The sequence below is a fragment of the Staurois parvus genome, unplaced genomic scaffold (assembly GCF_062004578.1).
Source record: "Staurois parvus isolate SC_StPar_1 unplaced genomic scaffold, SC_StPar_1.0 ptg002140l, whole genome shotgun sequence".
NCBI classification, from domain to species: domain Eukaryota; kingdom Metazoa; phylum Chordata; class Amphibia; order Anura; family Ranidae; genus Staurois; species Staurois parvus.
In genome coordinates this window covers 1,099,617-1,110,594 of record NW_028319936.1, presented here as the reverse complement: position 1 = coordinate 1,110,594, position 10,978 = coordinate 1,099,617, and positions in this window count along the sequence as shown.

Sequence of the window (10,978 nt, the reverse complement as noted above, 5' to 3'; positions counted from 1 at the left end):
CTTGTGACAAAGAGTAGGGGCTCTTCTTCCCAGACCCGTGGTCACAATTTAAATACAGTGCAGGTGTGTGTGGCTCTGCTCCCACAGCTACATCATTCATTCACAGAGTTCTGTGAATGAATGAACTACAAGTACCATTGGCCTCCACAACCAACAGCTTGGAATTCTTAATGAACTGTGAGGACACTGGTGAGCGATCTAGTAGTTCATTGATTTTTTTTTTCCTGCCATTCCGTAACGGCCTACTTGTATGGGATCTGCAATGCAAGAAAATAATAAATACACTTTTTTGCCTGCAAAAAGATGTGCATTTATTACCTTTTTTTTTGTAAAAGGTGAACTAAACCTTTAAAGTGTAACTACACTGCATCTGAGCACCACAAACCAAAAATGCTATTTAAGTAAGAGCATATGATTTTTGTAGGATTTACTTCCTGGAATCCATCTACCCTTAGATCAGACATGCAGACAAGAGTGTGTGCTTTGCTGAGAAAACCCTTCCTCCCATTATGAAGTCTCTTGGGATGTATGACATTATTTGCCTAGGTCTGGAAACCAGGACGTAACTGAAGAAATGGGAAAAAAAAGTTTAAAACAAGTAACTATGATATACATTATATTGCCAAAAGTATTGGGACACCCCTCCAGATCATTGGATTCAGGTGTATAAAATCAAGCACCTAGGAATGCAGACTGCTTCTACAAACATTTGTGAAAGAATGGGACACTCTCAGGAGCTCAGTGAATTCAAGCGTGGTACCATGATAGGTTGACACCTGTGCATTAAGTCCATCCATGACATTTCCTTGTTACTAAATATTCCACAGTCAACTGTTAGTGGTATCCTCCTCACTGGTCTACCGTTAGACAGGCTATTCCCCCTTCAGTCTGTTATGAATGCTGCTGCTAGACTCATACACCTTACCAACTGATCAGCGACTGCTGCCCCTCTCTGCCAATCCCTTCCCTGGCTTCCACTAACCCAATGTATAAAATTCAAAATACTAACCACAGCTTACAAAGCCATCCACAACACTGCCCCTAGCTACATCGCCAACCTCATCCGCAGATACCACCCAAAATCGCCCATTCCACTCCTCCCAAGATATTTTCCTCTCTAGCTCCCTCATCACCTCCTCCCCGCTCGCCTCCAGGACTTCTCTAGAGCCTCCCATCCTCTGGAACTCCCTACCACAGTATTTCTGGGCAGCCCCCACCCTGTCTGCCTTTAGGCAATCTTTGAAAACTCACTTCTTCAGGGAAGCCTACCCCACCTAAGAACTGTACTTGAATCACCTCCACCAGATCATCCCCCGCAGCTATCACCTTTTGTATCACCTCCCCCTTCCTTTAGATTGTAAGCTCCACGAGCAGGGCCCTCATATTCCTTCTGTACTGAAATGTATTGTTATTGTACTGTCTCCCTTATATTGTAAAGCGCTGCGCAAACTGTTGGCGCTATATAAATCCTGTATAATAATTATAACAAAGTGGAAGCAACTGGGAACAACAGCAACTCAGCCATGAAGTGGTAGACCAGGTAAAATGACAGAGCGGGGTCAGTGCATGCTGAAGTGCACAGTGCATAGAAGTCGCCAACTGTCTGCAGAGTCAATAGCTAAAAAACCTCCAAACTTCATGTGACTTTCAGATTAGCACAACAACAGTACATAGAGAGCTTCATGGAATGGGTTTTCATGGCCAAGCAGCTGCATCCAAGCCTTACATCACCAAGTGCAATGCAAAGTGTCGGATGCAATGGTGTAAAGCACACCGCCACTGGACTCTAGAGCAGTGGAGACGTGTTCTCGAGTGATGAATCACTCTTCTCTGGCAATACGATGGATGTGTCTGGGTTTGGCGGTTGCCAGGAGAATGGTACTTGTCTGTCTGCATTCTGCCAAGTGTAAAGTTTGGTGGAGGGGGGATTATGGTGTGGGGTTGTTTTTCAGGGGTTGGGCTTGGCCCCTTAGTTCCAGTCAAGGGAACTCTTAAGGCGTCAGCATGCCAAGACATTTTGGACAATTTCATGTTCCCAACTTTGTGGGAACAGTTTGGGGATGGCCCTTTCTTGTTCCATCATGACTGTGCACCAATGCACAAAGCAAGCTCCATAAAGACATGAATGAGCGAGTTTGGGGTGGAGGAACTTGACTGGCCTACACAGAGTCCTGACCTCAACCTGATAGAACACCTTTGGGATGAATTAGAGCGTAGAATGCGAGCCAGGCCATCTCATCCAACATCTGTGCCTGACCTCACAAATGTGCTTCTGGAAGAATGGTCAAATATTCCCATAGACAGACTCCTAAACCTTGTGGACAGCCTTCCCTGAAGAGTTGAAGCTGTTATGACTGCAAAGGGTGGGCCAACTCAATATTGAACCCTACGGACTAAGACTGGGATGCCATTAAAGATCATGTTCGTGTAAAGGCAGGTGGTCCAATACTTTTGGCACTATAGTGTATTTTCCTACCTATTTACTAGTGCTAGCAGCATAATGATTAAAATAGTGTTGATTGAGAGAATGAAGTTCTGCTTTAACAAGAAAACCCTCATGCTCACCACACCTGAAATTGACCTAACCAACAATACACAGTGTTGACCAACTAGGCAAACAATTTGTATAAATTATATCTCACTGTAATATCGCAGGGTGGCAGAACTCATTTAGAAGGAGAGGAATTCAAAAAACCTGCAGGCTTCATGGTTAATTTTACTTACAGAAAGCCCAATGTAAAAAAACAAAAAAAAAAAACAATGAAATGTCTCTTACAGCCACCAATCAGATTCAAAATTGGCTTTTGAAAGTTAAAATCTGCCTAGTGATGCGGGAGGCAGTAAGGAGGTTACACAGCGCAGACGTAAGGAAGTACACTCTCAGTGACCATGTGGGATGCACGCTAGATTTCTGTTGCAGGGGAATACAGAGAATGAAGGTTAAACCAAACCAAGAAATGTGGCAGCTTTTGGTGTCATTCATCCGCATAGCTAAATCTGATTTCAAATAAGATGAAATAAAAGTGACTTCTGAGAAAGCATTGAAGTCATTGGATCATCTTGTTAGCCAGGGAGCTAGGTTTCCTGAAGAGAAGGACAGCAATGACAGCCTCCATACTTCCTAACTCCAGCCATTTTTTTCTTTTATGACCAAAACACACGCTAGCAACATGTTACATGAGTCTGCATGTTGCTGTTCATTTTGAATGGCACATAGCACACTAGGGTAATGCAGCTCCAATGCACATCAATTGTAGCACACCACAACACGCAGTAACGCACTCCCATATGTTGTGGTGTGTTGCTTCAGAAAAAAATGCTGCATGGCAATTCTTTTGTCAATTCCTGTGCATAAGCATCCTGTGCATCTCCTATAGCGTTAGTATGGGTGTTAGACTTGTGTTTCCAAGCGTTAAAACGCTCCCCAAACACCCTATGCGTGCTTTTGATGCATTTTACAAGCGTTAAAACTGCACCACAAATGCCTATAATAAACTATATAATATTATTAACGTGCTTGCAGCACGCTATGAACCCCCCGCCAATGCCTGCCAGTGCGTTTGCAGAGTGTCTCCAGAGACTTGAATGGGAGGCATTGAAAAATTTCAAACTCCTCCAGACTTGACATAAGGCTTCCATTTTGAAGCGACACGACATATTTTTATGCTTCATATTTTGATCATATGAACAGCACTGTGTGCTGTCCATAGTATTATTTGGGCAGCGTTAAAACACCCCTTAAACACATGCTTTCAATGCCAGTGTGAACTAGGCCTAAAGCTGATCTCCAGGTTCAAAAACTAATCTAAACTAATTCCTTAGCTACAAAGGATTTAGAGCAGGGGTACTGAATTAACCGCTTCCCGTCCACCCTATAGTAGAAACACTGGTACAGGGTTGCACAGGTGCGCAAAATCACAAATATATACTCGTGATTTTTCATTCCCAGATATGGGGCGCACGCGCCCTACCCAAGCTGCCATTCGCAGCTGCAGCTGTCAATCGCCAGGTCCCAGCCAGTGATTACTCTCCGGCGCCTGGTGATTTCCAACGATCTCCGATGAGGAGAACTGTTTTGTTTACTAACAGTTTTCCCTGACAGCTCGGGCACACTGCTGTGGGTGGATGGCTGTACTGTGCAAACAGTGAAGCACACTGACACAGCTCCCTATGTATAACACTCCCAGCCAGGGGCGGACTGACAATTCATGGGGCCCCCGGGCAATAGGGGATCATGGGGCCCCTGTGTCCTTGCCCAAACTCAAAAAAGCCTATGAAAAAGGTACCAGGGGCATCTCATGGGGCCCCCTACTGACCCCAGGCCCTCGGGCAGAGCCAGAGTTTCCAAATCGTCAGTCCGCCCCTGCTCCCAGCACACAGTTAACCCTTTGATCGCCCCTCATGTTAACCCCTTCCTGCCCAGTGCCATTAGTACAGTGTCAGTGCTTTTTTTTCTTTTTTAGCACTGATCACTGAATTGGTGTTACTGGGGATGTCAGTGACACCAAGTCAGTTCCCCCCAGTGTCAGAATGCCCTCCACAGTCCCGCTATAGGTCGCTGATCACCGCCATTACTAGTAAAAATGAAAAAAAAATTCCAGTATCTATACCACCAGTTGTAAACACTACAACTTTCACGGAAACCAATTAATTTACACGTATAAGCATTTTTTTTTTTAGCAAAGACATGCAGAAGAACACATTTTGGCCTAAATTTATGACAAATTAGATTTTTAAAAAATTTTTTACTGGATATGTTTAATAGCAAACAGTCAAAAATATTGTTTTTTTTCCTCAAAATTGTCGGTTGCAAAAAATAAAAAAACACACAGGTGAACAAGTACCAAAGAAAAAAAGCTCAATTCATGGGAAAAAAGGATGTAAATTTCATTTGGGTGCAGCGTTGCATGATCGTGCAATTGTATGTTAAAGTAATGCAGCACTGTAATGCAAAAAATGGCCTGGTCAGGAAGGTGGGTAAATCCTCAGGAGGGCAAGTGGTTAAACTTCATGGAGGTCCAAACATTAAAATTTTCTTCCAACAGCAGTCCGAACCACATTTTTTTTTCCCAGCGCTCTCCTACTCTATATCATAATCCCTATACTTCAATGTCCTCAGTCCCCCCGCCTACATGTCACAGTCCCCAACTTCACATCAGTTTCACCTTTACAGTAGTGTTCTCAGGCCCCCTGCACATCACCCCCACCCACCCCTTTACAGTACACCCCCATTATTTTCAGCAGTCCTCAACCCCCCTTCAAATCATCACCCCCAGCCCCACACTACTGTCCTCTGTCCCCTTTACATCTCTCTCCCACAGTGCTGTCCTCTGCCCCTTCACATAACCCCAGCAGAACTGTGCCCCCTTCACATCTCCCCACAACACTGCCCCCCCTTTACATCTCCCTCCCCACAGCATTGCCCCTCTACATCTTTCCCAGCAGCACTGCCCCACCCCCTCAGCTCACAAATACCCCCCCCAACAGTAGTCTTCTCTGCCTTCCTCACATCAACCCCACCCCCCACTTCACACATCACCCCCACTACAACACTGCCCCCCTTTACATCTCCCCTTCCACAATATTGCCCCCCCGCATCATAACTCCCTCCCCCAAATGTAGTTTTCTCTGCCCTCCTCACATTAACCCCCCCCCCACCGCACTGCCCCCTTTACATCACCCCTTTACAGCACTGCCCCCTTTACATCACCCCCCCACCACCACATGCACACAGCACTGATCCTTTTCACGTTCCCCCCCCCCTTTACATCACACACAGCCAGAGTAGTGTCCCCGGCCCCCTCTTCACTCTCCTACCTTAGAGCGTAGAGCGAGAGGCAGAGCATTTCTGGATCGGGTGTGGGAAGCACAGTACATCATTGATCAGAACCCCTTCTTTCCTCCCATCCTCTGCCGCTGTTATAACAGTAGAGCGGACAGCAGGAGATGGAACATGTCTGGAGCGAGTGTGGAATAACAGCACAGTACTGAACAGAGCACGGGAGCAGGTCATAACATTTCTGGATTGGATGCAGAAAACACAGCACAGCATTGAATAAAGCATGGGAGCTGCGGGGGGGGGGTTAACTTTTTGTATTAACCAGCAGGTGATTGGCTGCTAGGACTGCCCTGCTTCCAATCAGCTGCTGGTTAACTTAAAAAGTTAACCCAGGCAGCTCCAGCGCTCTATTCAATGCTGTGCTGTCCTTCCCGCATCTGACCAGAAATTTTATGACAGCTCCTGCTCCCGTGCTCTGTTCAGTACTATGCTGTTATCCCACACTCGCTCCAGAAATGTTCTGTCTCCTGCTGTCCACTCTGCTGTTATAACAGCGGCGGAGGACAAGGGGAGGGGGGAAGAAGGGGCTCCTAAATGGCGTGACTGGTGATAAATGTGTATCTCTTGTTCAAATGTTCATTTTATTGGTTTTTCAAGTGCTGTGACATATGTGAGACAATCAAATTACATTCACAGAAAAAAAAGTAATAGGCCAGATGGCCAATAAAAAGTGACAAACTTATACGAACAGTATGGAACCGAAATGAACGGGAGCGGCGCATGTGATGTAAAAGGGAGTGAGGCAATATTATATGTAAACAAGGGAGTGTAGCTCCTAGAACTAATGTGCGGATTCCTTAAAGGCAAAAGAAAAGAAGTGGAACAGTGTTAACGGTAAGAATAAAGGAAGGAGAGCAAGAAAAGGGAATAGAAGGGGGGCAGAAAGGACGTGTGACTTCCAGAATAAAGAGTGGGGCTCGAGACTGGACTAAGGCTCAGGACTACCAATAGGTGAGGTAGGGGAGTATTAGGGAAGGAGCAATGATTCATCAAAGTTCGGAGGAAGGAAGTGTTCCAACCAAGGGGTCCAAACTGACAAAAATTTAGGAACAGTGTCCAGTATGGTCCACTTTGTCGTGTATCATTGTCTGCGTTACCTTCTTCCGGACTGCCAGAACGCACAGGGATGGGGACTTCCAGGATTTGGCCAAAATTTGCTTTGCTGCTGTAGTGACTTGAAAAAGAAGTTTAAATTGGGATTTGGATAATGAGGGGGGTTGAAGATTAAGCAGGGGGATGGCCGGGTAGGCAATATCGGTTGCTCAAGGAGAGTGGACAGCATGTAAAAGATTTCATGCCAGAAAACTTGAGCAGTTGGGCAAGACCACCAAATATGGAAATATGTTCCCGCCATCGCACAGCCCCAAAAACAGTCTGGAAAGTAACCCGGGTTATATTTTGCAATCCTGGTCAGGACTAGGTACCATCGAGCCAAGACCTTGTAGTTAATCTCAACTGCCACCACGTTCTGTCAAGAGGATTTGGTTGCTGACCAGATGCGGTCCCAATCATTAGGGCTCAGCTGGGATCCAAGATCCTTCTTCCACTTAGCGACATAGGTAGGGATGGGGGAAGACTCGGGAGTCATCAAGAGAGCGTAGAGAGTGGAGAAAAGGCCCTGCCTATGCGAGTCCTTGTTGCAGGAGCGTTCAAAAAAGGTCATGGAGCAGATGGAGTGTGACTTAGAGGATAAAGGAGCATAGAAGTGCTTCAGTTGGAGGTATCTGAAGATTTCCGACGCAGGTAAAGAATGCGATTCATGAAAGGAGGGGAAAGACTTGAACCCAGTGATAGTCAAAAAGTGGTGGGCTCAGATTAGGTTTTCTGAGGACCAATGTGCGAAAGAACGTGGAGAGGACCAGGATGGAGGGAAGGCCGGGTTGCAAAGGTGTGAGAGAAGAGAATTGTGCGGTCATTGGAGGGGCTAGCGGAATTTGATTCTGTCCCATAGGGATATATAATGGGATGTGACTGGATTCTGGAGAGTCCAACGGTCAGAGGGCTGGAGCCATAGAAGATTGGCCACTGAAAGTCAACTGATTCAAGAACGACCCATTGAGGGATCTGTGCATCACATGGTATTTCAGGAGTTGCGCAAGATGTGCAGCTTGGTAGTATTTAGCAAAGCCTGGGAGGCCTAGACCACCCTTCAGTTTAGTCTTGTGGATGGTGAAACAAGGTACATGAGGGCGAATAGAGCCCCAAATGTATGTGTAGGTTCGCCATTGTAGGATGTGAAGAAAATGTGCCGGAACAGAGATGGGGAGGACTCTAAACAAGTATAGTATCTTAGGCAAGGTGGACATTTTAACCACTGTGATTCTCCCCATCCATGCCAGCGGCAGTGAAGACCAGTTGTGCATAAGGCTAGTTAGGTGGGTTAGCATTGGCAAGCAGTTGGCGGGATATAAATCAGATAGGTCAGTCGTCAGTTTGACGCCTAGATAGGGAATAGACTGGTGAGACCAAGAAAATGGGAGGACCTGTTGCAAATGTGATATCTCCTGATAGGTAAGGGAGATATTCAGTACTGTCAACTTTTGAGGGTTAACATGGAGACCGGAGATGCGACCAAAATCCTGTAGAAGCCATAGTAAGGTAGGGGCAGAAGTCAGCGGAGAGGTTAAGAAGAGAAGTACGTTGTCCGCAAAAAGACAAAGTTTGTGGTAGGATCTACCTATCTCGAGTCCACGTATATCAGAATCAGGTCTGATCAAAAGGGCTAAGGGTTCAATAGCTAGGGCGAAAAGCAATGGCGAATATGGACATCCCTGGCGGGTACCTCGTGATATTGGGAAAGAGGCCGAGTTGTGACCCAGATATCGAATATTAGCTGAGGGGTTGCAGTATAGAGCTGAGATCCAGGATAGGAAGTGGATTCCAAAACCCCAGCAATGCAGAATGAAATTGAGATAGGACCATGAGACCGTGTCAAAGGCTTTCTTAATGTTTAAGGACAGGTAGCAAGTGGGGATATTGCGGGCACGAGCTATGTGCGAAAGGAGGACCGTGCGTTGCACATTGTAGCTGGCTTTCCATGTGGAGAAAAAGCCCACTTGATTGTTATGGATTAGAGAGCCTATTATTGGGTTCAAGCGAGTAGAGAGGATTTTTGCAAGCTTAATATCGATATTAAGAAAAGAGATAGGCCTGTAATTGGACCAGGCAGAGTCGTCAGAGTTGGGTTTCAGGAGCATGGTTATAGTAGCTGTTACAGTTCCAGGGTTAAAGACTGGCCAGCTAGGATGACGTTAAAGGCATTGGCTAGCACAGGAGAAATAAGGTGGGTAAATTTCTTGTAATAGGAGGCAGAGAAACCGTCCGGGCCAGGGCGCTTGCATAGCTTAAGGTCTTTAATTGCGTGCAGGGTTTCAATCGATGTGATCTGTTTCTCGAGGACTTCCAGTTGATGAGCGGACAAAGTCAAGAAAGAAAGGTGAGCAAGGAGATTTTCTGCATGAGACTGATTGAAGGGCTCCATCTGAGAATATAACGAAGCTAAGTGCTTACAAAAAATTTGCAATATTCGTGTAGGGTTGCTGGTATAACTGCCTTGAGATAGTTTCAGGCGAATTGGTTTAGCGACTCGGTCTAGTCTGTGAAGTGAAAGGGCCAGGAATGTGTCGGGTTTGTTCACTTTGGTGTAATATTTGTGTCGGAACCTGCGGAGAGCTAGTTCTGCTTGGTCCGTTAAAAAGAGGTCAACTAAGAAGTGGCACTCAGGAGTTGGTGAAAACAGATTTTAGAGGCAGAAGGGAGGGGTGGTTGGGGGTGTGACGATCGTGACGTCAGACCCCAGACTTTCTCACCAAACTCGTGACTGAAGGACTAGCCAATCTAAAACCTCGATGTCATGTGCGTAACAATGCCACGCCCAGCTGCACCCTGCACAACGATTTTCCAGCTCACTGGACCACAAATCGATGTACCGGCAGCCTGAGCGTGATTGTTACTGGGTCAGGTTAATTACGCAATTAACCCTTCACACTGCCACCACCTCCTTTTTGTAGAGAAAGAGGAAACTCGGCAATATCAGCAATAACACTAGGATGGTTGAAATAATCATCTGTATACCACTGTCACAGACAGGTTATACAGAGGGTTAAACACACATAGTAGCACTCTTCAGCGGCAGGAATTCGTAAGTTGCATTAAAAAGCTTTAGAAACACTTTAACACTTTCAGAAAGTAAGATTTATTACTAAAAGGTCAAAAGGGTGCAATAAAAATATTTACAGAAAAAAAGATGTAGCCAATATATATATAAATATACAGAGAACACTAGCACAGCAAAAAGATAACAGAAAGAAGTTTAGGTAGAAAAGTACTTGCCAAAAAGCCTTGGGTTAAGCAGTTTCAAGTCTTATGAGCTCAAAAAGGATTTCTGGTCTCTCCCTCAGTTTCGATGTTACAGGGAGACTCTGCTTTCTCTCTCTCTATATATAAAAAAAAGAAAATATGCACCGCTTGTTTCTAAGGACTGTTTCCACAAAGGTTACAATCCTTCAGTGCAGAGCTAATTCCTAACAATGTACTGAAGCTCTAATGCAACTATCCCACTGCTGCCACCAATATGTGACGATCGCGACGTCAGACCCCAGACCTCACCAAACTCGTGACCGAAGGACTAGCCAATCTAAAACCTGTGGCAGGAATTTGTAAGTTGCATTAAAGAGCTATAGAAACAGTTCAACACTTCCAGAAAGAAAAGATTTATTACTAAAAGGTCAAAAGGGTGCAATAAAAATATTTACAGAAAAAAGATGTAACCAATATATATATATAAATATTCAGAGAGCAATAACACAGCAAGAAGGTAACAGAAAGAAGTTTAGGTAGATAAGTACTTGCCAAAAAGCCTTGGGTTAAGCAGCTTCAAATCTCATGAGCCAAAAAGGATTTCTGGTCTCTCCCTCAGTTTTGATGTGCCAGATTGCACAGTTTCTTAGACAGAGCGGCACCCAGCTCGTGAGGTTTTATAGCTCGCCTGTGACACTTTTCATCACTCAGGCCACATGTCACTGTGGATGAGCAGAGAAGGAGGGGGATGAGGAAAGATATATTTGTACAAGATGGACGATCCTTTGCCAAGATGGAGGTTGAAGCAAAATGGTTGAACCGCGTCCATCTCTGTGGGTA